Raw genomic sequence first — 25,604 nt, forward strand, 5'->3', positions numbered from 1 at the left:
CAGCAACTGCAACTGGTCCCAGTCCCTTGCAGCAGGAACTGAGCTGAAGCATTTATTTCAACATAAAACTTCTAAAGCAGGTGAGGAAACCCCCTAAACACTGAGATGTTTCCCCCAGGCACACTGGTGACCATACTGGCAGGCATCTGAGAAGAACAAGCAGCAGGAGCAGCAGCAGCTCTAGGCTACATAGCAGAAAACTTCCTATTTAATCATTGTGTTTTGTTACTGCTTTTCTCCCCATTTGCATATGCATGCTAGAAAGGTTCAGCATCTCTCAAACATGTGGCCACAAGTTCCTCAGAGTCTGAAAAAGAATAACATCAAGCTGCCTCTTACAAGAAGCTCTATAGTAATATCCCCTGGCTCAGGCACTAGCAAGAAATGAAGCTTCCCAGTTTTAAAGAGAAAGTGCAAACAATAATTATTTCTCTCCTAAAATGTGCTGTAAAGCTTCAGCAGGAGCTATTAATCTGTTATTGCAAGGAGTCAGGCTTCAATCTGCAACCCAAATGAAACTCGTTAAGCAGCAGCAATCTCTTTGCTGACACTGTCATATCATTTTGAAGGTTTGACTTAAGGAAAAGATGAAGAGGGAAGGTGCAGGAAATACATCCATCTTGGTATGGCTTTGGGTTCAAAAACCCCACAACAGCTACAAGAAGAGCTGTTAACTACAGATAAGCCTGTTTTCTTGCTATGAATTCTGCATCCCAGCCTCAGGCCTTTGCTCTTTTGAAGGATATTTAAAGTGATGGATTTGTGTGGAGACCTCCATCCTAAAAACAAAACAAAACCACCCAGCCACCCCCAAAAACAAACCAACCAACCCACCCACCCACCCACCCAAAAAAACCAACACAAACCAAACCACACAACATGTTTCTGGGAGCTTCTGATTAGGACAGGGGAGCAAGCAAAGTCTTAGGAAGAAAAGAACTTTAAACAAGGCGAATGAACTAAAATCTGCATGAGAAAAGCTGTCAGTTGTCTCAATGATAACTTTCTAGTACTTCTCTCTTCCCAAAGGTCTTTTTTGTGCCAAGCCCTATCTATTTTCTAACAACAAAACCTCCTACCTGTAGAACAGACAAAGGTTTCGAGTTGACTGAATTTTCAAGGAAATCTCTTTTGCTGAGGCAAGCCCCATGCTCTGTAGCTGTGGGCAGAAGACCGCTGGCACTTGTAAACAAGACGGTTTGTGGCTTGTAGGGAAATGCACCAACCCAAAAGACAGAAACAGTGGCAAGATAACAACTCTGGCTTTCTGTGATCATTACGCCTGACCATGTAAGTCTTGTTACTGCAACAGCCAAACACACACCCAGAGCCTCAACAGCAGGCCTATCCCGTCTCATAGGGACAACCTGCTGCTTACAGGTGTCTCCCAAAGCAGAGCTGAAGCCACATGTTTCCTGTGTTTCACCTTTCTGGGCGACTGCTCTGAGCATGGGGACTTCAGTGGCCACAGCCTTCCTACAAAACCACCACAACTTCCAGTCCCAGTCTACAGCTGTTTAACCTGCTGACCCAGCTACTGACATCCACCCCCTTTTACACACTAGAAACCAAGAAAGCCAAGAAATACTCTTCTAAGACCTTATGAACAGTTATACAGAAGATCAAAGAAATCAACTTTACTTGCTTTCACATATAGTGTAAAATTTAAGCGGTTGGTTTAGTACTAACTGCAGGCGCCAGGCGAATGACTGTTGCCACAGCTTGTGATACACGAGCAGTTTTATGACACTTCTGTCATCCTGACTGATTCCCATGAGCTAGAGAGAAGAAAGATTGCACTTTGAGCTGCAACAAGAAAAAAACAGCCAAAAGCTCAGCCTGTTCACAAGCAGCACATTGTCCAGAGGTCCTGCAGCTACAATTCCCAACCTCCTATGCAGTCTGTTACCCCTCTCCTTCTTCCCTCCTGAAATGGTACAAACTTCATCTTACTCCAGTCAAACTCACTCTACAATTCTTAGTCTCTTAACTTCTTGCCCTGCTCCCACTACAGATGATGCCTCCTTGCCTGTTCCTGACAGATCTCAGGCACTGTTCTGGCCTGACATTTTTGCCATCCCTTCCAGCCTTTTTAGCATCAGTGATGCCAGCATGGGCCCCCAGCAATCATATCTGCTTCGGCTCTCCTCTGCATCCCTCCTCAATTCTAATCCCAGCATGTCTCACTATTGGCACAGACAGGGTTAGGAACCTATGATTTCATGTCCTTTCCTAGTCCAAAGGTGCCAGCTGAGCGCTAGTAATATCAGATGTATTAGAGGTAAAGAGCAGCCAATTCATGCTACATGGAATAATCTGACCCATTGACATCCAGGGCAGCTACTGAAATCACAGGGTCTTGGTGGAAGACCCCTTGGCAGGACAGAAAAATGTAAAGAGTACAACATCCTTCCAAAGCCTGATGTCACATGAGCAGAACCACTGTGCACATGATCTTGCTCTTATCCTAGCCATTTTAACTGCATAAAGCTATTTATGCTGTCTTTGGGCCATTCATTCCCTTCCCCTGCATATTCTCTCAAACAAATACAACCTCAAGAACATAAGAGATTCTCGGATTGAACCAGTAGGTTTTCCCACACAAGCTGTCTGAACACAACACCACCCAGCCCCACACTAAAAATCTTGGGTTTGGACATGTACATAATCACTATAAAGCAGTTCTTGCATCTGAAGGTGGATGCGTACCCTTTCAGGAAGATACCAAGCCAAAAGGAGGAACTTTCTATTTCACCCCATGCTTTCTGGGCTGCTTCCGACAAGCGTCACCAAAATGTCCTCAAAACTTCCTTAGGTTGTTTCTCAGGATGTGATTTTCATGAATGCAAGGAGTTAACTATGTCTAACTAGTTCAGTTAGAAAATTGTTTAAGTCAACTTGCTTTTAAGAGAATTAACTGCACGTGGTATGCATAAAAACCTGCAAACTTAAAATGTTTGCCATCAGAAGCATGAACAACTCCCACTTCCCATAAAATTGGAGGACAGGGGATGGACTCACACCCACACACCTGAGGTAGCACAGAAAGTAATCAGGCCATGAAACCCAGGACTGCAGCTTACCATTCACATCCTTTACCATTTTTGCATACATTTTTGAGTTTAACTAATCAGCTATATTACTGCTCAGATGTAGCCTTCATGGCTTTTTCTTTTTACTTTTCCATTTAGATTTTTCAAGTGAAATACAGCATCAGCTAATTCTGGCTTCACTTTCACTTCACCAAAGATACGTTTTTCTTAGACTTAGAAAATGCTTGACAGGATAATACAAATGCCAATGACAACAACATGCAATACAATATAATGCATTTTGTCTAGCTTACAACTGCCATCCCAAACCACTAAAGAGTACCTCATTTAATAGCAATGTGGCTGTTATAGCTCTGGTATCAGATAAATAGTTTAAAGTAACACAAAAAAACCCCAAGACATTGGTTTGTGCAGGTAGCAGGTTATACCACCCTGCACTTAAGTGCTGAGACAATCTACATCTGTCAACATTGCTCATCAGGAGAGCTACCCTCAGAGCATGCAAGTCTTCACAAGCAGCTCTTTCTTTTTAAAAATTACACACTAGTACTATCGCTTTTGGACAATGTGGTATAGAAATGGATGATTATCTAGACAGAAAAACACCTCTTGAAACTTTAAGTAGTACTTATTTCAAGATTTGTCACCATATGAATTTGCAAGTTAAATGGCAGTGCACGTGCACTTATTAATACCTCACAGCACAAAAGCTAATACATCAAGACTGCAGATTTACTTCGGTGGAGGTAAAGTATCTAGGGCAACTCATTGCAAGCTTCTGTTTTGCCTCCACCAAGCTCAGGTTTTGTACCACCACTCTGTACACCTTGACACTTAGGGAAGCCACTGGGATAAGTGAATGGCTTTTACCCAGAGCCAGCAGGAAACACAGCTGTTATCTCACTGGCTTTCAAGCAACCAAGCTTACAAGCTAAGACGAGAAATCTGAGCCTACCTAGGCTTACCTGTCCTCCTATTACTGCTCCATGCTCCACATCAGAAGATAACTAACTTACCCTTTCATCGCACGGCTCAAGGCTTCCAGCCCAACAGGGTACTTCCTACATCACAGAAGCTGTTTTAGTACGTCTCAAAGAATTAGAGTTCATTTACACCCCATAGGTAGACACCGGATCTCCTTTGTGCAATTCATGTTAAAAAAGCCACAGAAGTGCTATAAATTAAGTTCATTTTTTACGGACACTACAAGTCCCTGGCGCACTTGAATAGAGTTCTGATTTAATGACTTGCCTTTTAAAAGGCCACTAATAGTTTGCAAGAGCTCCCACACATTTATCTTTCAGGTTGTTCATCAATATGGGTAGGAAAAAAGAACAGTAATCAACCACGAGCAAAACAAGTTACAGTGTTGAAGTATAAGCACCAACTTAAGTCTGACAAACAAACCTAATACTAAAGTTCAAGCTCAAGTTCCAAATCTAAAGACATCTTAAGACAGAAATGAGATGTTCTTACAAAGCATTTGTATATATACTAAAGATATTTGCATATGTAACTAAGGAGAAAAAGAAATTACCAAAATTTGACTTAAACCTCCAGGGGAAAGAGAAAACAATTTAAAAATCACATTTTTTCCTTTAGATGTCAGCTGAAAGTTACATGCTAAAACTGCTTTAAGACCTAAAAAAAGCCACTTCCGTGGGTTTTTTGGAAGGGTTCTAGAAAACTCCCAAACCACGTAACTTACAGCAATGCTTTCCAATTTCAGCTACACAGCTTCTTACATAAAAATAATCTGAAGTTTTATCATGTTTAGCATGGATTTCCTCGGTGAAATATGCCAATGCAATGACAAATAATTTTATTAAGTTCTACATTACTTTCTGCTGGCTAAGGATTTGCAGAAAGAAGGAAGTCAGCTTCTTTGCTTAGACTGCCTGAAAACCAGAAAGGCAGCTGTTTCAACAGCAGCCTCCAACTCAAGCTAGAAAATTTGGAATGCAAGGTGCAGAGAACGAACACTTTCTACTACCACAAGTTAGTCGAGCTGGTGGGAACCTGCAGACAGTTAGCAATACTGAAAATTGACTCCTGCATATCTGAAAACGAAACCAGAGCTCAGATCAGAAGTTTGGAAATGAAAGAGCCGTTATGTTCACAAATGCTGCCTAAACCAGTTTACTCAGGCTGTATTTCCCCAAGATTCCCCATAGCTTCTGTCAGGAGACCCCCCCAAAAAAAAAAGTTTCTCTTCATGGAGCAGTCCCAGATGTTCTTTTCTAGCACATCATCAGACCTTTATCTGTAGCTTCAACTGTTGTGGGCTGCACCTCCCATGCATCTCCTATGCATTCAACAACCAGCTCCCTCTGGAAAAATCTAGATCCCAGTGAGCCACTCTGCATCAAGCAGACAACCAGACTACACAGACCGTAGCACTGCCTGGGACAGGCAGCCTCTGCCAAGCCACTTACCTCTTAATACTCACCCTCCTGAAAAGGCAGCCCGAGACTTGCAGTATTTCCCACTGATCAGGAGCAAAACCAATGTCCTTCTCTGTTATATAAGATATTATTTCTGCAAACTGCTTAAAAGTTTAATACAACAAAAGTATGGAGCTGTAAAGTTGATGATTACTGCTTTACCCTCCAGACATGGTGTTGCAAGCACATCTCTAAATTTAAAGAGCCTGGCTAGAACTCCAGCAAAGCACAAGGTGGTTTTTAAAAGAACTGCTCTTGCTCCAGAGAATGCAGACTATCAGGCTTATTAAATATTAAGGCAAGACAAATTGCAGAGCTGTCAACAGACTCAAGACTTTGCAATACAACACTGACAGACTAGGTGAGGATACCACAGAGACCACTCAATGTTGCTGCAGATTTTGCAGAAAGCATGTTTGCATGAAAGTAACTTGATTTTTTGCAGACAAGGAGTAGAAAATAGTTCCATCAGAACTACCACATTTCACAGTTCCAGTTTCTGAGGAAACGTCTCATAAAGCAAGGCAAGTTCTGTCAAATAAAATTTGGACGAGTTATTTTTCTAGGCTTAAGTCCTATCCCTATTAATGCTTGAGCTTTAAAATAAATTTGCTGTGAAAGACTAGCTAAAGACCTCCATAAAAGTTTTTTTTAAAAGGGAACTCAAAGTCAAGACTTCTGAAACAAGTGACAATACTGAGAAAAGACTCTGTATTGTAGCTGTTAAAACAATCACTTACTACACTAGAAAGAAAAAGCTGAATTAGCTTACAAGTCTCTCCAAAGAGGCTTCCATCACAGTTCTGCCATTGGTTATGAAAGATTAGAAAAAGTTCTCGGTATTTACCTAGGCTTCTATATTCACCTTGATCAAAACTACAAAACAAACTCATGGGACACCAGAAAGCCCACAGATGCTGGAGCAGGGAGGGCAGCATGACATAGCTCAGAGTGAGAGGAAGAAGGCTGGGTGATGACAAGCTCAGAGAGAGAGGAAGAAGGCTGAGTGATGACAGGCTGGTAGAAGCAAAGACAAAAATGCTCACCAAGAAGCAAAGTGCAAAGAAGCTGTAACAAAAACTGCATGGAGCTGCATCCCCCAACTTGTCTCTTCTCTCCATTACTGCTACCATTACTTTATTTTCACTCCAACCATACATATTTGCACAGAACACAGTTTTCTAAGGCAAACTGAAGTGTTCCACTTTGCATATGCAGCACAATAAACTTTATTTCAGTTTGCTTCAGAAAATTGTTCACCGCTCCCAGAAGTCAGTAGGCAGAACGAGAACATTGCACTGGGTTAGACAGCTCAAACATGAAATCCAGCCTCATTCCAACGCATATCTTAGCTTTACTCTAAGATTGGACCTGCTACAACTCAGAGGAAGCTGCTGAGTGCTAGGACTATGTCCAGTTTATTAAAATTTGGAAGAGATATTAGCAAGGTGGGTCTCTTCCAAGAGTGACAAAGCCTTAAAGGGAAGCCATTCTGTCTGCAGAGTCAGATTCCAGGGTTGAGTTTATAAGAGCTTCCGGGTGATGCAAACAACCACAAGTGACTTTTTGCTTTTTAGTGGGCTTTCCAAGCTTCACTGACACAGAAAAGCATATCTGGGAGCATAAAGAGAAGAAAATCCCAACAACAGGCATCAAAAAGGGACAACTAAAAGAGACTGAATGAATGCTTTTGATCTTGTTCCTTGCCACAACTCCTTACCTGCAAAATGGAGTTACAGCACTCCCCTGCAAACACATCACAGAATTTAACAGTTGTGTGAACCCCCAAGAGTAGCAATCATACTCCCAAAGAATAGAAAGAAGAAAACTTTTTATAGAGATGTGTTACATGGTAACAGCTGCATATACACATACAAGCTCTCTTCCAGACGCTAAGTAGAGACAACGCTGTGATTAGTGTAGACCTTTCAAATCAACTGCATGAGGTCATTTTCTGTTTTGGGCACCCTCCATCTACCATCAGTATCTAGGAATTGACCTTAATTGCCGCTAGAAACACAGTATCCTCAAGCCCAAGGTAAAGAACAAGGTGGGCTAGCGCAGCTAAAGCTAAGGCAGGGTAAGGTACACTGACACAAAAAAATGATGATGCATTTTCTTAGAGTGGACACAAGCAGACCACAGGTTGGTCCAGTACAAATTCGGAGTGTGATAGTCATTGCTTTTGCAGTTTCCAAGACACCTGGTTAAATACCCCAAGAGTCCACATGGCCATGGGATATAATAATATTGGAAATTGTTATTCGATTTTCTGTGCCAGAGGCAGCATGAAAGTTGGTTCGTACAAATGTTCTACACAGGCCAGTTCCTTCAATGTAACCTACCAAAATCATAAAATAGGAACATAAAAAAAAATACTAAAAAAATCTGTGACATAACTATAGCGATGCAAATTCAGCCTGACAGATAACTGGACAACTGATGCCTACAGAAGTGCAAATAGTCAATTGACATCCATGATTTTTGCTGATAAGTGGTGTTCTCATGTCAGGAAACAGTCACACCAATTCCCATCAAACCAGGGAACACACATACATTAGCACAGGTCTGCAAGAAAGCACATCACTGTGTGCTCAAATCTACTACTACCAAGGATCCTGAAGATGGCAACTACAAGCAAAATAATTTCACTGGAAGTCTGAAGAAAACAGTATTCAAAATCTGCACCTAGATGGCTTATATAGCACCATGTCTTCATCAAGGGAAGATCTTCTCCCCCTTGCTTCCCTCCCTCTAAATAATGTATCTCAAATAGCTGCTATTTTCAAGCTTAGTTTGCTATTCAAAAGCTCTTTATGCAAGACCTGTCATTTGTAACAAACTGTCACTAGCAAAATACCATTCAGGAAAGGTTCTCTCTAACTGTAGATGTCTTCAAAAAAGCACTACTAACATTTGCCGCTTTGGCAGCTGTATGGAAGTCCCTGGGTTTGCTTGTTGACTCAACGAAAACAGATTCCATAGTGAAAACCGAAAGGCACGAAAACCATCTTCAGACGAGAATATTAATACTGTGTACAATAAATAACACCCACACAAGTGTTATATTTTTTAATACCATATTAACAGCAGTTATGTTTGGTTTGTGCAGTTGCTAGACCAGCTAGTAGCAATGGAATCAGAAGCCCCAGCCAGTCACAAGAGACATGTCTGTTCTGATTTGCAGTCGGTGCCTGCCACACTAGGTATGCATACCCTGCGAAATGCTTTACCAAATAATCCCGTTCCAATTTGTTATTTCAAATTAGATAAAATATTAGAAAGCTAGTACAATGTATCTAAAGTGTTAGTAATAGTTGAATCAGATTGTTCTAGCAAGGGCAAACCGGTAAGGTGAGATGTTATTTAGTTGCTGTGATACCGGAGCATTGCTAAGTGCTGCATGCTAGGTAAAGAGTACAGCAACTGCCCAGGGACCATTTACTCCTCATTAACGCTGTATTTAGAAGGGACTAGTACCACTGAGGATAGAACCACTAACGAGCTTTATCAGAACACCCTGGGAAAAAACCTGCATTTTCTACCACATACCATGACAGGGACAAAGTGGAACCTGAAGGCACACAACTCTTGGTCACAGTACTATTTATATTTGCAAACACAAGGGAACATTTCAGACTCTGAAATCAACTCTGGTCTTCAGCCAGTACAGCAAGGTCTTCCTTCTTCAGTGCTCCCGGCACAATACAAAGCATCATTCCACTCAGAATTGAGAAAGTCTTTTCGATAAGGCTTGTCTGACAAGACAAGCGCAGTTAGCAATGGAAAGTAGAATTAAAGTCTAAAGTTACAAGCTTTAGTGAGAAATTAATCAATCAATCACACTTCAGAAGAAAGATACACTAGTACATCACGTGCTGTCTTAGAATACACTCTCTTCGAGTACTTTACTGTGCTTTTAATAAAACAAGTATGTTACCCAAAGCTAACATTTTTTTCCAGCCCAAATACTTCACAATATACTGACAACTGAACGAATGCCAGGGACAATCTATCCATTCACGACCGCTGGAGTTCATCATCCCCGCTTATTCTTCATCCTTCGCAGATGCAGTAATCCTTATGAATGGAAGCTTTCTTTTAGATTGTAAATAACAGCAACAGGGCCATAATGAAAATCCATCCAAAGAAAATCCAAGCTTTCTGAGCATGCACTGAAGATTTGCTGATCTGTACAATGGCCAGCTAGAAAACATACACTCTTCAAAACAAAACAGGAAAATGGTGGAAACTGAGTCAAAAAGGGTTTACGAAGCACTACATCATTCAAATGCAGTTATTTCACAACCTGCAGTGTTTTTGTACAAAGTTGTTTCACAGCACCCTCCCTCCCAAATACACAGAAAGACTACCTTTCCCCACTCCTTTGTGTCTAGGGATCAAAAGCTCACAGAAAGAAGGAATGACAAAAATAAAATGAGGTTATGGATAGGCTGAAATGCTGTGGCAGGCACTGTGAGGCATTCTGCTGCTTCTGTACAGAAAGTATGTTCATGTCAGCTCCTGACAATGATATGTTCTGAAGCTGTAACAAATAAAGTAGTTCTTGAGAAAAGAAAAATTACTGCTGCAATGCCTATTCACACTAAGGACCTCGAGAGACTTACCTCTTCAGCAAGCCTTTCCCTCAGCAGCAGGCAAACCAGCTGCAAGGTGCTTTTGCTACAACCCAGTGTGAGTGAAAAACTGTCTTCCAAATTCTAAAAATAAATTACACAATAGATAATACAACCCAGTAAATACACATCCATTGCATTTTTTAAAGCTTTTAACAAGCTGTATCAATTTAAGCAAAAACACTTGTTATGAAACATGAGCAGGTTAAGCAAAAATAAATGGAAAAGCAAATTGGATAATTGCTTCTTACAGTAAAGCATTACCTAGCTATTAGGCCCACAGGTATACAAGATCAGAGTTAATCATCATAAGGAACCAAGCAGACTATTTAGCCTATCATTTCCTTCTGGAAGAGAACAACTTTGAGGACAAGTACAGCATTATCATTGTCACCATAACATTTCAAGTTGAGATCCAGATAGGTGCAGGAGAAAGTGTCATCTTCTGGATGGTTTTAACAACAAAACACAGACAAAAGGTGTGTGCCCTATTAGTCATGCTAAATGCAGACAGACTGAACTGCCAGATCATTGAGAACACGCTCCTCAGACTGCAGTCAGCCAAGTTTTAGACCACAAATATAACAATTAAAAAAATCTGGCAAGTAACATCATGAAATGTATAAAATCTCTACATTCAGAAACCAGCATAATGACTGGGTACTACTAAAATATTTGCTTTGAGCACTGGTTTCAGCTTTGGTTACTCTCTAAGCAGAAGATCATCTTTTCCAGAAGTCTAAGTCCCACAATCCTCTGATCACAACAGTAACTAAAAATCTTGCATTGAATCAAGCTGAAGTAAAGGACTAAGCGGATCCTATGAGATGAGTAATGCACACAATACCCAATACTAAGACAATCATGACAAACGTCAAAAAAACCACAAAAAGTCCAAGACACACCCACCCCCAGTTAACCATTTTGCCAATACTCAGACACCCATCCCAAAAAAAAAAAAAATAAAAAAAATCAGGTCTCCTTATAACTGTTACCTAGAAAAAAGGCACAAGAAGCCACTCACACACCTTTGTACCAGGTTAGAACTCAGCAATGGGGAAGGGGCACTCCAGCACCCACATGCTCTCTAGCACTCACAGCTCGGTCAGGCACACAGCAGACTGCCTGCTTTGCACGGCTGCTATAAAGCAAAAATAACGGACATGTTACAGGCACAGCTGAGATATGCAAAGTCAAATCATGTTTAGTTTGGGCCCTATACAATCATTACAGGAGCAAAGAGCATGCACAGCATCAACTGCTTCAGAGCAGAGGGTTCTGCTTTCCCCCCGCAGAAAGAGGAGATGACACTGGTGGAAATCACTAAGGACAGAATCACAGCTTACAATCCAAGTTCCACAGTGAGTTTCCTGAGCAGCCTTGAGCAAGCCTTTTCTGTTGGGTGCTTCAGATGCAGTACTAATTTTCCATCTTCAAGTGGCAAAAAGTATGGCTTTACAATGCTTGGATGCTAACATGGTATTTCATGGAGCTGTATATACATAACTTTCTTTATCCATCCCATATACACAGGTATTGAGAGAAACTGCATCCTAACTGATGATAGTCTGACAAGGAGCACTGGCCCAAACGCTCCCCTGCTCCCTGCTATCATACCATCCCTTCACATGTGCTGAACAAGTAGGAGTACAAAGAAAAAAGCAGCAGTGTAAATGCATAACTAAAAACACTTTTATGGGCTCAGCAATATAGTTTTAGCAGTTCAGAGATGGTGCAGCTGACATCGACTTCTGAGAATGTATGCCACAACAACAGACTAACCCCAGCTGCAGCAAGAAACACCCTCCCCAGTTAAGTTCCTGAGGGAAAGTGTTCTTTTTCGGGATTTCCTATTTATCACCTCAGAGACTTGAGGTTACTGGACTGTGACCCACAGACTATGTAGAAAGGTCTGCCAAATAGCAATGAAAAGCTCAGACCAGTAATCAGAATCTTTTTATTCCTTGCAGGAAAGCTTCTGGTTTCAGATATTGTTGTCACCCCTGAAAAAAAAAAAATCATATCCCTCCAGAATACTTCTGTCATAGTATTTTAGTCATTATTACATCCACAGTCAGCCTCTCAACCCATTTCAATAAGCTTGACTGTCTTTCTCCTTGGCTAAATCTCTCTCCACAGACACAATTCAGCCAAGCATTTCTCCTTGGGATACCTGTTACCCCAGCCATTTGTTCTGCAACTTCTTCAGTACTGGCTGATTTCTTCACTGAAGCTTACAACAAAATCACTTGATACTCAAGCACATCAAACCCCAAGTCATAGGTAGATTTTCCTGGTCAATACAGCCACTTGTAGCAGAACGTGTCCTGCAAATGTGACATCCCAGCTGTAACCCCAAGCCCACTGAACTTGGTCAGTTCACATTACAGCATGATAGTGAGCTTTTTTCCAAGATATTTTATAAATAGGATATTGATTTCAATTGAATTCTCCTTAACTTTGAAGCCCAGCATTATGGAATGGACCTCTGGCAAACAGCTGTTAACAGGAATCAGTAAGGTCTTCCCAACCCCTTTTAACAGCCCCAGAACACCCCCTGCTCACACTAGCCCAGTGCCTCTGAACCACGCAAAACCCCTTCCTGCTAAGAAACGTCTCACAAATCTGTATTTGTCAATGAGCAGCTGTTTTGAGTTTCTCAGCCAGTAAGGCAAATACAATGTAATGGTAAACACCTATAGTGAGAATTGTCAAATTTAAAAGTACACTTAATAATTACTTAAGATGCATCAGATTGCCATTGGCCATGTATTTATTTCGACATATGATCCACAGACCTTTTATGTTCTCCATAGAACATATTTCAGGACAATAGAAAGAGGGCACCTAAATTTCTTTAGTTCACAAGTTTCTGTGATGTCATTAGAAAAAAATTACCATTTCCACATGTGAAATGGTGCATTTTCTATACTAAATGGAATGCAAGGAAATACTGTTTCAAATCAAGTGAAGCATCAGAAAACTGTTCCCATGCTCAGATACAGAGTATTACACAAGAACAGGCTATTCTGGAAAGCCAGTACTTCAGCTCTGAGGCGTGCTTGTTGTATGTGGGTGCACACACGTGCACAGAAATGTGACCAGTTCAAGGATCCCAGCATTCAGAAAACACCATGCAGATATTGCATCATTTGGGTTCTGGCACTTTGCCATCATTACAAAAGCTGCCAACTTTTGTTCTTAAGTATTGCCATTTTCTGTAATTAAGGGTTCTGAAAATCTCAGAAGATTAGATTCACTAAAAGACTATTTTTTACAAACTCATTATATCAGTGTTACAGATTAACTCAAATTTCCTCAGTTACCATTTCAAGAAAATGCTGTAACATAGTCCTGGTAGTAAATAGTCATCAGTGGTCCAAACTTTCTTCTTATAGCTGAGCAATCTGTACTTTGCCCATGAGTAAAACTTTAAGCCTTCTTTGGAAGCCCAGGGACTGAAAAGTAAATCTTGCTTTTGACAGGGCCTATTAGCAATTTAAACAATGTTACTTTAATTCTTTTTATAATTAAGTATTCCTAGAGACAGTGGCATCTTTACCTTTCACTTCACAAAACCACCAATTCATATAGCATTAATTAAAAAAAAAATCTAAACCAATACCCACAGAACCAGGAGGACAGCTGAGAACACAGCAACAAAGCAGGAGAGGGCTGAGGGAAGAGTTACTTATAACAAACAGCAAAAGTTTAATCTGAATGCAATACTTCTCACATGCCTTGAGAAGCAGAATGTTAAAGGAATCAATGTTGCAATGAAAGCCTGGACTGTGGGTGTGTAAAAAGAGATAGGAATTCATATCTTCCATATATGTTACCTAGAAAGAACCTGCACAGCTTAAATTGCTCACAGGTGAAGACAAGGTACAGGTAATTTCAGCAGTGCTCAGGGAACCTGCCTAAATAATGGAGAAGATTGCAGTAGTAGGAAGAAGACAAATACGACAAGTTATTTCAACCATTCTGAGCTTAAGCCCATTCCCACATGTTCCCAAGAGGTAGAGAAGCAAGCAAAGATTTTTAGTTTAGACTGGGGAAAGAAAAAGAACGGTAGGTCTGATACATAGAGAGGAATCCAGGTTGTCAGTGTTAAGATAAGCTATTGGATGCACCTTGGAGAGAAGCAGAGAAAAAACAAGGAAGGAATTTTAGGTGATTCTCACAGAAAAAGTAAAGTACTTCTTTCAGGAGAGCTAAAAGACAAAACCCGAAAAGAATACTCAAACCCACAGGAACCACTGGAGTGCAAGATTTATCTGTATCAACACCTCACATATGAAGTAAGGGGGACCCCTCACCCGCACATAAGAGGGTATCTATATGAATTCTGGTAACCTCCTTTCCATCCTCCAAATTTCTGGGGAAGTCTAGTTTCTCTCGGAGCTGTGGAACAGGTAGCATCTAACTCAGAAAAACAGCATGTGGTCTGGTAACAGAGAAGAAGAGACAACTTATGACTTTGCCCAGTGAGGGTAGCAACCCAAATGCTTCAGAGGCAGTTTTTTTAATTTATATGTCTGGTTTTGCTTTTAAGGACATAACTATAAGTTTAAGCAGTACCTAAAAGATTGAGGTCCTGATGGGCGGACGGGACCTTAGCTTCAACAGGCTAAAAAAAAAAAAGTGTTCATAAAAACAAAGTAGATTGTGCTCACACCTCCTGCCCCTAGCTTCCAGTCTCTAGGAGAGGGGAGAGGGGCTCTGTCATATGTACACACAAAATGTAATGCAAAGTTTCCCCTTATCCCTGATTATTGTTGACAAAACACTCCTGACATCATAAGCACCTGATGCAAAGAGATTAAGTGTTTATGTCTGAAGTACAAAGAATGAGAAGTGTAACTGTCCCATGTTTTACATTTTGGAAGAGATCCCAAAACCATGAGGGTCCAAAGCTGAAAATGTTGAAATAAATGCACTCAAGCACTTTCCAACAAGAGCAACAAACTCATTTTACGGTTCCCTGAGGGGAAGGGGGACATAATCAAGTACTAGGTGTCACCAAGATATCTATGTTGACATTTCTGTTTCATACAGGCAAACGTAAAAACTGAGTATGCTGCAATTATATTTAGTCACTGCAGCTTAACAAGCAGGTCGCCATTAGAAAATCACTCACTAACTCTTCAGCCATGGAGAGCCGAGGAGATTTTATGTCCATGAATCTCTGTAAGAGTTCATTAGGAGGATGATCACCCACTTGATTTTTTGGAAGCCAAAGAAGTCTGTGTTCTAAGGAGGCTCCTTCTTCCCAAAAGGACAGACTTGGGAGTAGCAAACTCCCTGAGAACTTGGTAAGTCAGAACTTCAGAGAAATATTAAATCTGGTAGAGAAACACATTTCCATTCAAGCTCCTGAAGTCTGAAGAATGCGTCTGGGGCTGAGCAGGTAAACACATTGTGAACATGGTTGAAAAAAAGGTTAATATTTTCTAGAGATAAAAAGCTTCATAAACAAAAGTTGCCAAATTAGATATACCGCCACAGAGAGATGGAAAGCAATAGCGGTTAGGCTGAAACACCGTAGTGACACTCAGTTGCCCATATGAAAGTCTATTCCAGCATTAAGGCTACTTCACTCACATCATCACACCTTCAAAATACTCATCTCTTCCCAAGAATGACACTGTAAACAGTGTCTGGTGGGAATATGCTCCCTGCAAGACACCAGTATTGCAGATAGGTATGACAAAACCATACCTCTTACGCTGCGCAGCAGCCACAACTGCTAAAGTATAAAGCTTCAAGACAAGCTAAACAAGCAGAAGTGCCCACTTCAATTCTGTGAGCCAGGAAAGGATGCTACAGACAACCTTGTCAGACATGTCTGTAGAAGGTCACATACAGTCACCCTCCTCTGCTCTTAATATATAACATTACATAATATTCAACTAGAATATCAAAAGATAACCCAGGAGGAATCAATCAGGTGGCACTTGCACAACAGGAATAAGCCTTTACACTAGTTTTCTTCCTCCGTGCTTATTCCTGTATTTTCCAGCAGCTACAGAACTGCAGTGTAGGAGGTGATGCCAACTCCATGCGCTGCGTCACATCTCCCATGAATGCCCCTCTTCCACCGCAGGTGGTACATCCCTCCCGACTAGCCAAGGAGCTCTCTGTTTGCCAGTTCAAACTCCTCTATTGAGTCCAGCTTCTAAAGGCTGCTTAGAAAGAGTCAATTACACAGCAAAGCTAAAAGCCAGCTGAAATAAGTTGCTATTTCAGGCCAAGAATAACAAGTTTAAATATGGTATCTCCCAATAAACACAAAGCATGAATTGTATTCTCTCTCAAATACTTTAGGTTATCAACTTCACTGCTTATACACAGACAAGCAAATACAGTACCAATTAGGTAGAATCTAGCTAGGTCTTTCATGATTGTCTTTATATGAAAAAGCCAACCTGATCACTTTCAAACATGCCCAGAAGAAGCCTCTACTTCTCCAAATGTAATTTTTTTTAGGTTTTTTTTAGTACTTTACAGTATATAGAAGTACAATTTGTAACTCAACTACAAAAACAGCCAGATCCTAAGACTGCAAATAACAGTACTGGATATACAGGGAATGTAAATGTGATCTCCAGCCTCAGCAGATTTTTGGATGGGGCAAGTGTCCAACTCCATAGCAGGTGACTTGCATGTTCAGCAAAGGCTATAAAGCAAGCTCCTCAGGTGCAAGAAAGGGCAAATTCTGCAGCTAAACACTAACAATTCACTCACTAAGGCAGCAATTTAAGGAAGAACAGTCAAGCTGTCTCATGGATAAGGAAACTATTCCCCAGAGAAAGCTTATTACACAATCAGTCAGCACAATGAAATCTGACATGAAGGAAAGAGCAAATAGGAAGGATTGTGCAGCAGTAAAAACAATAGCAGAGAGGTATATGACACTTTAAATGCAGGTCCCCTTTCACTACTGAAGGACTTGATATCAAGCATTAAGTGGGGAAAAAATAATTTCTCAGAATTAGTGTGGAAACAGAGTATCCATTCTAATGGACTCAAAGACGACAAATCAGAAGCTAGTCATATCCGTGTGGGATACTTGATATTTTTAAACTATCACCAGTTACAAGATCTTTCTATTAGTATCTCATATTCAAAGCAATGGCAAAAGGTTAACATCAGTTTTCATACTTAATCCAATTCTTGAACTAATGGCATAGCATCCAAGCCTCAGAAGCAATGACTACCCTCCCATTGCGTTGGCACTAATCATGGCCACAGCCTGCCCTGCTGCAGAGCTGACACAGGAACAAATCTCACACACAGGGGACACCAAGCCAGCTTTCTCTTCAGCTAGCTACCGACCATAAGAGTTGCAGGTGCATACACTGCACATCCACACACAGCACATTGAAGACTGTCATCTTATACAGACATGTTAATTGCATTTTAGAATACATTTATACATCTCCTTTGTTTCCACCCTTGTGTTTTTTTTGTTAAGAATAGTCCCCCAACTTCATAACAAAAAAGCAGAACAAGTCAGAGAGCAGCTACTTTTAAAAAAACCCCACAAACCTCCTCAGTACTAATTATTTTTTTTAAGCATAAGTGAGAAGTGAAAACAACTATGGAGAAGCACGGCATTTGGAATAAGCATAATTTACTTAAACATTTTCACAAAGCCAGCAAACCCAGGTGTCCATCAGACCCACAGCTCTGCTGTTCAAAGTGCCCCCTCCAAGGGGCTTACAAGGTAACAGAGGAGGAACTAATAATACATTCATTATGTGCACTTAAAGCTTGCACCAGGTATTTCAGTGACATCCAGCTGCCTTTAAAACCATTTGCTACAGACCTATTTCAACAGGACAGGGGCATTTTGGGAAAAAAAAAAAAACAAAACCAAACCAACTCCACACCTACATCCTGATTTCAGCTGGCATAGAATTAATTTTCTTCTTAGAAAAAAAGCCACAACAACCTACAAGCAGAGAAAATGACAGCTATGGAGAAGTAGCCCAGACTACAGCAGATCTGCAAGCATGGCATTAGGGGCAGGACAGCTACCCCATTGCTGGACCATCCTGCGTAGTGGTGTAGGCAAGCCCACAGACACCTCCTGGCAGCAGTGCTGCACCTACAAGAGCTTTGCCAGGGTAGACCTACCAGGTACAATCTTTTTCCATCATTGCTCACACACACAGCTGTATCAAGAGAAATGCAGAGCTTAAACCCAGCCTTTGAAAATGAACATGAAATACTGAAGCCAGGAAGCAAGCACAGAAACCACACACCTCCATCGGCTAAGAACAGTCCATCTCCTCTACTCTAATTGAGAGGGAGAATTCAACTATTTCTCCTTGATAAAAAAAAACAAACAAACAACCCAACGCAAACCAGCTTCTTCCACCACAGCTTTCGAAGGCCGTTTCATACCATTTCTCTTTTCTCCCTTCCCATTCGGTTAATTGCAGGCTGAAGTGCTTTTTAATGGGAGGTACTGCAGTGGATTTGAGATAAATTACCCATCTCTGTAGACACAGAAAAGATTTGATCTGCTGAGAACAACTGTGTATTTTTTACAACATGAAAACCTCTTCAAGAGAAATATCCTGAAAAAATTGTATCGCATTCTTTCAATATAGGCATCATTTAGTCTAAAGCAGGGGGAGAAAGGCTATATTCAGTATCAAATGGGAATAAAGCAGTAATCCTAAGTCACAAATAAGGACTGTTGAAAAAAAAAAATGAAAAAACTAAGCCTACAAGGTGGTATTTCTGGCTTGTCAGTGTAGAAACAATAGGCTTGAATTAAATACTGAGGCTGTCTCCTGAACACACAGGGACAGTTCAACAGTGCAGTGCCGGACGCTGGACTCACAGCAGTCAGCAAATGAGCAAGGAAAGAGCATCCATGGTACCCAGCACCTGTTAAAGGGCTAGACAGGAACTGCAATCTGTTTTTTGCTTCTGGCCCCTAACAGGCCAAGATACATAGTTCTGGACTGCAGCACCTGTCCTATAGCACACCATAGCTCTGAGGATTATCTTTTTTTCTTTTTTTTTTTTTTCCCCTAATCATGGTTGACCTGTGGCCCTTGCTTCAGATTTCTCGTTTCTAGATCAGTGGGGAGTAGATATTGCCACCTCTACCTAATGGAGAGAATGGTGGTTCAGATAGCAGGGCATGGTGTTGAAAATATCTCCCTACCAGACGCAAGGGAAAGTTTCCAACCAGCTCCTCAAGATGTCATCTTGAGCTGCTCTACAGAATAGGTCAGTAAAGGGACTTCCAGAAGGAAGGATGGGGGAAAAGGGCTGTTATGCACCCACAAATTGAGGTTTGTGGGGACAGAGGACACAAGAGGAGCACAACTAGCTGAACTGTGACACTTCTGTCACAGGGAATCGAGCTTCCCCATCCCTGCTTCCAGAGCTATTTGTGTGTGCTACAGAACACCATCCCAGTTTGGAGGCAAGGCCAGTGCCCTGACAAGGGAGAGTTTGGGCCCCACCACATCAGAGGTAATGCTTATACTTGTTTCCAGTTGTGCTGGGAGCCTACGCAGCAGAAGTTTAGAGTTTCATGTCTGTTAGTGAGCCCAGGACATGCAGTAGTTTAGAAATACATTTCACAGGTTGCACTCCTGCACCTAAATGCTGCTCAGGACCAGTTGTCTAGATGAACCAGAAGCACTTACTGCTGTGTGGGTAATTGCTTTGGGTGAAGGTGATTTCAGTGTTAAGATGCTCTAATCTTTCTGTCGCACAGAAAGTTATAAAGGTCTATAAAAGACATACTGCAATAGAAGGCACAGCTATAATCATTTCAGTCCAGCATAACTTTTTTTAATTAAGTATTGGAAAGAACACTATCTGAATTGTTCATTCTGTTTTGCATAAGGTATAAGCCAATGCAGTATTGTGAAACTCAAGAGATAAGATTACATGCCAGTTGTCACCACAGCCAAGGAAGTGCTCCCTATTACCCTTCCATGATCATCCATAAAACAAAGGCCTAACTTACCAAACGGAAAGGGGACAGCTGAAAACCCAGACCTGATTCGTCCCATCTACCTCCTCCCAAAACTACACAGAGCTCCAATGACTAAGTAGAGCAGCACTGAGATGGGAACACCATCAGTACCTGGGAAGCAGCTCTGGCATCCTATAGGACTTGAAAGCTTTTATACACTCCCTCAGCATCCCCTTCTGTTTTCTTACCTGCATCAAAAGCAGAAGCTACTGGAGTAGCTGCAGACACTCTGCGTCTACAGAGGAGCTCAGTCCTTGTGTTGTTTCAGGAAGATTCATTGAAGGACCTGTTTAAAGTTATATTTCTATTGTAAGGTAGCAAAGAAAAATTGGAAATGGTTGCAAAACAAACCTTCTGAAATGAAAAGGAAAATCTCAAGCTCCTACAGGGCCCAGAAAAGAGCAACGCTAATCTGTCATACACTGCAGGACCACCTCACTGTCTGACCACAAGCTTGCACACCAGATAGGTTACCTACCCTCAGTTCAGCATTCTCCTATCAACACAAACAGTCACTGAGCATGCACGCAGGAGCAGAAGGCAAGCGTGTGTGCAAGCTGTTCGTTATTACAGAACTGGCATCTGTTTGTGATAACTTACTAATTCAGATGAGAATTATAGTACATGCAAAGGAACACCTTCCCCTTCAGCCTCTGCCCGGTTCCTACAACCACGTAGTGTTGTAGAGCAGTACCAGCTTTAACAGCCAGTTATGTCACCAAAGGCTTCCTCACATAGAGGAAATCCGGGACTGACATTTCTCTCTTCTTTGGCTCATTCTGGTGATCAGAAGGGTATTCTGGTGCCCATTTGATAGAATATCTCATGAAGCTGAAGTTAAATAAAAATGAACTAATTTATCTTTATTGCTACTAAAACCAGTGCCCTCCCTCAAAAAAAAAAAAAAAAAAACAAAAAAAAAAACCAAAAACCCACCACATCAAAAACCCAACCACCAAAAGAAGCCCTACACAAAATCACTGCTCTGAGAACTACAGCCAAATTGTACTCCAAAGACACTTCAGAACCATTAACAATTTATAAACCATCCAGCTACACCCCCCACCCCAAAGAGCAAATCTGAAATACAGGTAGGTTAATTACAAAGATATAGCATGTCTTCCAAAATCTCTCACAAGATAAAATTGTAAGTTCCATCCAGTTGCAGGCCACAAAGCAAGTTTACAGACAAGATTTTCAATATAATTAAAATGTCCTGAATGCCAACAAACTGAGAAAGGTTCACTTTGAAAGCCTGTAACCAAGCTACTTAAAAAAATATCCAGGAAGAACAAGCAGGTTGCCAGAGAAAGAATAATGTTCTCAAAACTGGATACTCAGAGTTATACTCCTAAATCTAGTATTAGAATGCTTATGTGAAAGTGGCTTACTAAATATCAAAACTGCCATTATTTATATCATCTCTAGCACATGTGGAGACTAGAACCGTAAGAGAGTACTGCAGCCAGATAAGCTAAAAATAAGCCTTTCCTGTATCTGCTCCATGGATTCAGAAACTTAGTCTGACACAGAGTATTTCAGAACAAATTTGATTGTTTTATCCTGAACATTTACCTCTCACCTTGGATTTCTGATCCACAAAAAGTAAAAGAGGTTTTATATGCCTTTTCATATATTGTTATTCTTTCTCTCTACCCAAGTCCAGTTCTGCTCTTACTTTTACCTGCCGTGCTACCATGTGTGGCCTCCAGTCAGCTCTGGAACAACTCTACAGTTAAGAAGGTACCTGGTAGGACGGACACCTGTGCTGATGTGTGGGTTGCCAGTTACCCAAATTATCACTCATGGGGACTAACTGCCTAATGGGAGTGATACCACTGGAGCTGCTGGGACATATCCACACATCCAAATAGCTGCTTCCTAAAAAGCAGAGTGCTAGGGAGCCACTGTCATTTGCCATCCTTAAACTCTCAAGGTGAACGGTCCATGTCCTGTGGCTCTCTAACGCATGGGGATGCTCCCCAACAGGGAGTGGAGAAACCTGCCAAACACAGTTAAACCTCCTCAGGAAAAAACATCTCAACATGTAACATTTGGGATTCAGACCAGCACAAAGAAAAGACAGCATCATGATCGCTATCACAAGTTGGAATATGTGTGCCACCAAAGTTTGGTTGTCGGTTTTGTTGTTTGGTTTTTAGATTTTTCTTTTCCCCTCAGAGGAGCTGCAGAACCTCTGCAGATATTCAGCTTTCACAGAGCAACACCCTTGTTTAAGTTTCAAGACCAAAATTCAATTGTGTTTAGCACTTGGCAAGCCAAATGCACTTTGTGGAATGGCGGGTGGGTAATCACAGTGCTATGGCACAGTGAATCATCAATTCAAATCAGCATTGCACCTGAACCTGAGGCTTTAGGCACAAGGTACTTTAAGACACTCAAAGAAGTTAGGTTGCTTCCACTTTCATGTACACAGCTGCCAGTAGTATGTACTGCTGAAGTCTGTGACTTTCATACTGATTCATTAGAAGCATGATTTTAAGTTGCACACCACAAAAACAAAAAAAAAAAAGCAGCACTGAAAGTCATTAAACACTCATGTAAACTCCACATTATTTCACATGTTAACAGACGTTTCCAGAGAAAGACATTTAACACACCAGAATAATACAGACAGACGAGCAGTGACTCTGTTGAAGAGACAGTGACAACACAGGAAATAATAAACACAGGAAGACTCCACAATGATTTCAATTACTTTTTAACTTCAACCAAAGCAGCTAGCATGATGGTTATATAAAACACAGTAAACCTGGATGCTGGTTAAAGCTCTGCCTGGAGGCAGCTTCTCTGCTCACCATTTCAAGCCACTGTCATGCCACCCAATGCCTACCACAACTCAAGGAAAGAGGTCCCATCATACATTACTGTAAATTAGCATGGCTAGATTAAAAAAAAAAAACAACAACCACCAAACCAAACCAGAGAGAAACCCAGCTCCACTACCTCTTCTTAAAGAGCAAAAGCAGCAAGCAGCCATCAAGACCCACAGTTCTAACCAGCTCAGGTCAAATATGTATTTGATCCAATGCAATCATCTAAAGATTCATCACTTTGAAACCAACGGTTTTGGAGGGGTTTTAGGTGCAATAAACCAGTTTTTCCCAGGTCACTGTCTCCATGATAAAAAATAATCATCACTGAAGTGCTAGCTTATTTCTCCTGTAAATGAAAGCCACCTCCTCAGGTAGCATTGAAAACTGCTGTGATAGAAACACTTTGATTCTTCCATTAGAAAAACTGAGTGCAAATAGTGGAAGTGCTGTAGACTTGACCATAAAACCATGTGAAATTTACCTAGCATGCAGAGTTTGGAGCCTACACCAAGAGCATGTTATGAAATACATCTTTAAGAGAGCACCTAGATACTCAGAACTGTTTCATGCTAGACACTTATGTTTTCAGGACCACAAACTCTTTGGTTGAAATATTGCGTTATGATTTTGTGTTTAAGTCAGACTGATCAAACACATACCTAGTTTGAAAAAAGTGCATTTCCTAGATACCAAGTTATCAGCAAAATAGAAAGCCATCTCTCCATTTAACTGTTATCCTTTAAGTGACAAAGAAGGAAGAGGAGAAACTCCCTATTTGAAGAATAAAGCCTGGCTATCAGAAGTATAGCAGACAGTTACCATGACACTTGCTATGTTGTTTTCTTTGCTCTAAAGAAAGTCTGCAAAATGCCTAAGTGAAGCCAGGTCTCAGCAGAGCTTTACTAGCATGAAGGCTAACCAGGCTAGAAAGAAACTGAACTCACTAAACATGTTTCCTCAGATGTTCAACATGACACAGCAAGAGTCAGTTTGTTCAGGAGGGAGAAGAGCACATTTTTGGTATAGTAAAGGGGTTAATTTAGAAGGTGAGTGTATTGAGGAATGATTTATGAAAACAAAATTATTTAAGCAAGAGCACACCAAGAACATGCAATGGCTTGAGCCAATCATTCTTTTGGCAGTGCTGCCTGTGGGGTGGAAAGGGATATAGTATAGTGCTTTTCCTAATACACAATTTTAGCACTTTTATGTCAAATTGAGAACACAGCATCCATTCAATGGATCAGGAACTGGATATTAGAGTCAACTAATTTGAGTTTTAATGAGAGGCGGCAGAAGTTGTGCAGTTGAACAAATTCTTGTTTCCCACACAGCTTATCAAAATGCATACCCAAATGCCCTTGATGCTCTGGTACTTGTATTGCATACAGTAGCACTCCCACATACACAAGATTTCCACCATAAACTAAGCCACCTAAATCACTGAAATGGTCACAACACAAATGAACTTTCTGAAGGTGACAACACCAGGGTAATACCTAAACAACACTTTCAATACCACCTTACCCTGTCTCTTCCAACCAGCACATATACAGTTAATCTACCACCTCCTGAGCACTATTCAGCTGCTAAGCATTACCACACTAGTGCATAACTAACATATATGCCCAACTGTTAATCTGTCCGTTTTCAGCAACAAGCATATGTGAAACACACAGCGATGCAGCAAAGAGATCGGTGACTAAGAGCAAATCGGGATGGTTTAGCAGAAGCATCAGCAGAGGAAAATTCCAGTGTTCTGCAAGCAATCACATTGCTCTCAAGCGCTGTAGTACTCATCAGGGAGGAAACTGTTCGCTTTTCCCCCCCTCCCCTTCAGGGCCGAGTTTCTTATCCGTGGTTACCCTCAATGTGCTGATGCTGACCGACACGGGGTAGGTGTTTCAGCAGGAACCGATTCAACTCACGGAGGAGACAAAGCGCCCCCGGCGCCGCAGCAGCAGCCAATCGCCGGCAGACAAATCATTTTTTAAAATGGATGGCCGCTCCTCACCGCAAGTGCTTATCGTCTGCCTGGCAAAGCGCGCACGAAATGCAACTGCGCGACTTGGCAGCGGAGCCAGGCCCCGGCTCCGGCTCCGTGAGCGGCACCGACACAGCCCGGCTCCTCCGCGCCGCCCGCCCCGCCAACGCGGGGACAGCACGGCTTCTGCCGCGGGGTTCGCTGTCCCTTCACCCGCATCCACCGGGGGGAGAGGGGCCGCAGAGGACAAACCCAGCTCGGTACAGCCCTTGTTCCGCCAGGTGAGGATAGGCTGAGCGGTAGGCGCTGCCCAGGGCGCCGGGTGTCACTGCGGCCAGCCGGTAACCAGCAGGCTCAGGGCACCGGTGACAGCCGCACGCCAGCAGCCAGCCCCAGAGCGTGAAAGTTTAAACACGCTCCGTTTCACACGGTGTGTCACAGCACGGCGAGGGCGTCCAGATAGCGCTTCCCAAAGGCACCGCTGCGACACCTGCGCGGCCCGGTACGCCGCTCGCTGGCAGCGCCCCAGCACGGCGGCTTTCCGCGGCGGGGGGCTGCCCAGCCGCCGTGCCCTGCCAGCGCGGCCGCTCCAGCCCCGGCGCACGGGGGCAGGGCGCACCTTCGCGCAGGACACCAC

General features: G+C 41.9%; 1 protein-coding gene across 2 annotated transcripts in view; it reads right to left on the minus strand.

Moving 5' to 3' along the window:
- Positions 1–25,604, minus strand: part of SLC9A7 (solute carrier family 9 member A7) — an 83,174-nt gene that overhangs the window by 53,609 nt on the left and 3,961 nt on the right. The gene's annotated exons all lie outside the window — the stretch shown is intronic.

This window comes from Falco punctatus (assembly GCF_963210335.1).
Source record: "Falco punctatus genome assembly, chromosome: 2".
NCBI classification, from domain to species: Eukaryota; Metazoa; Chordata; class Aves; order Falconiformes; family Falconidae; genus Falco; species Falco punctatus.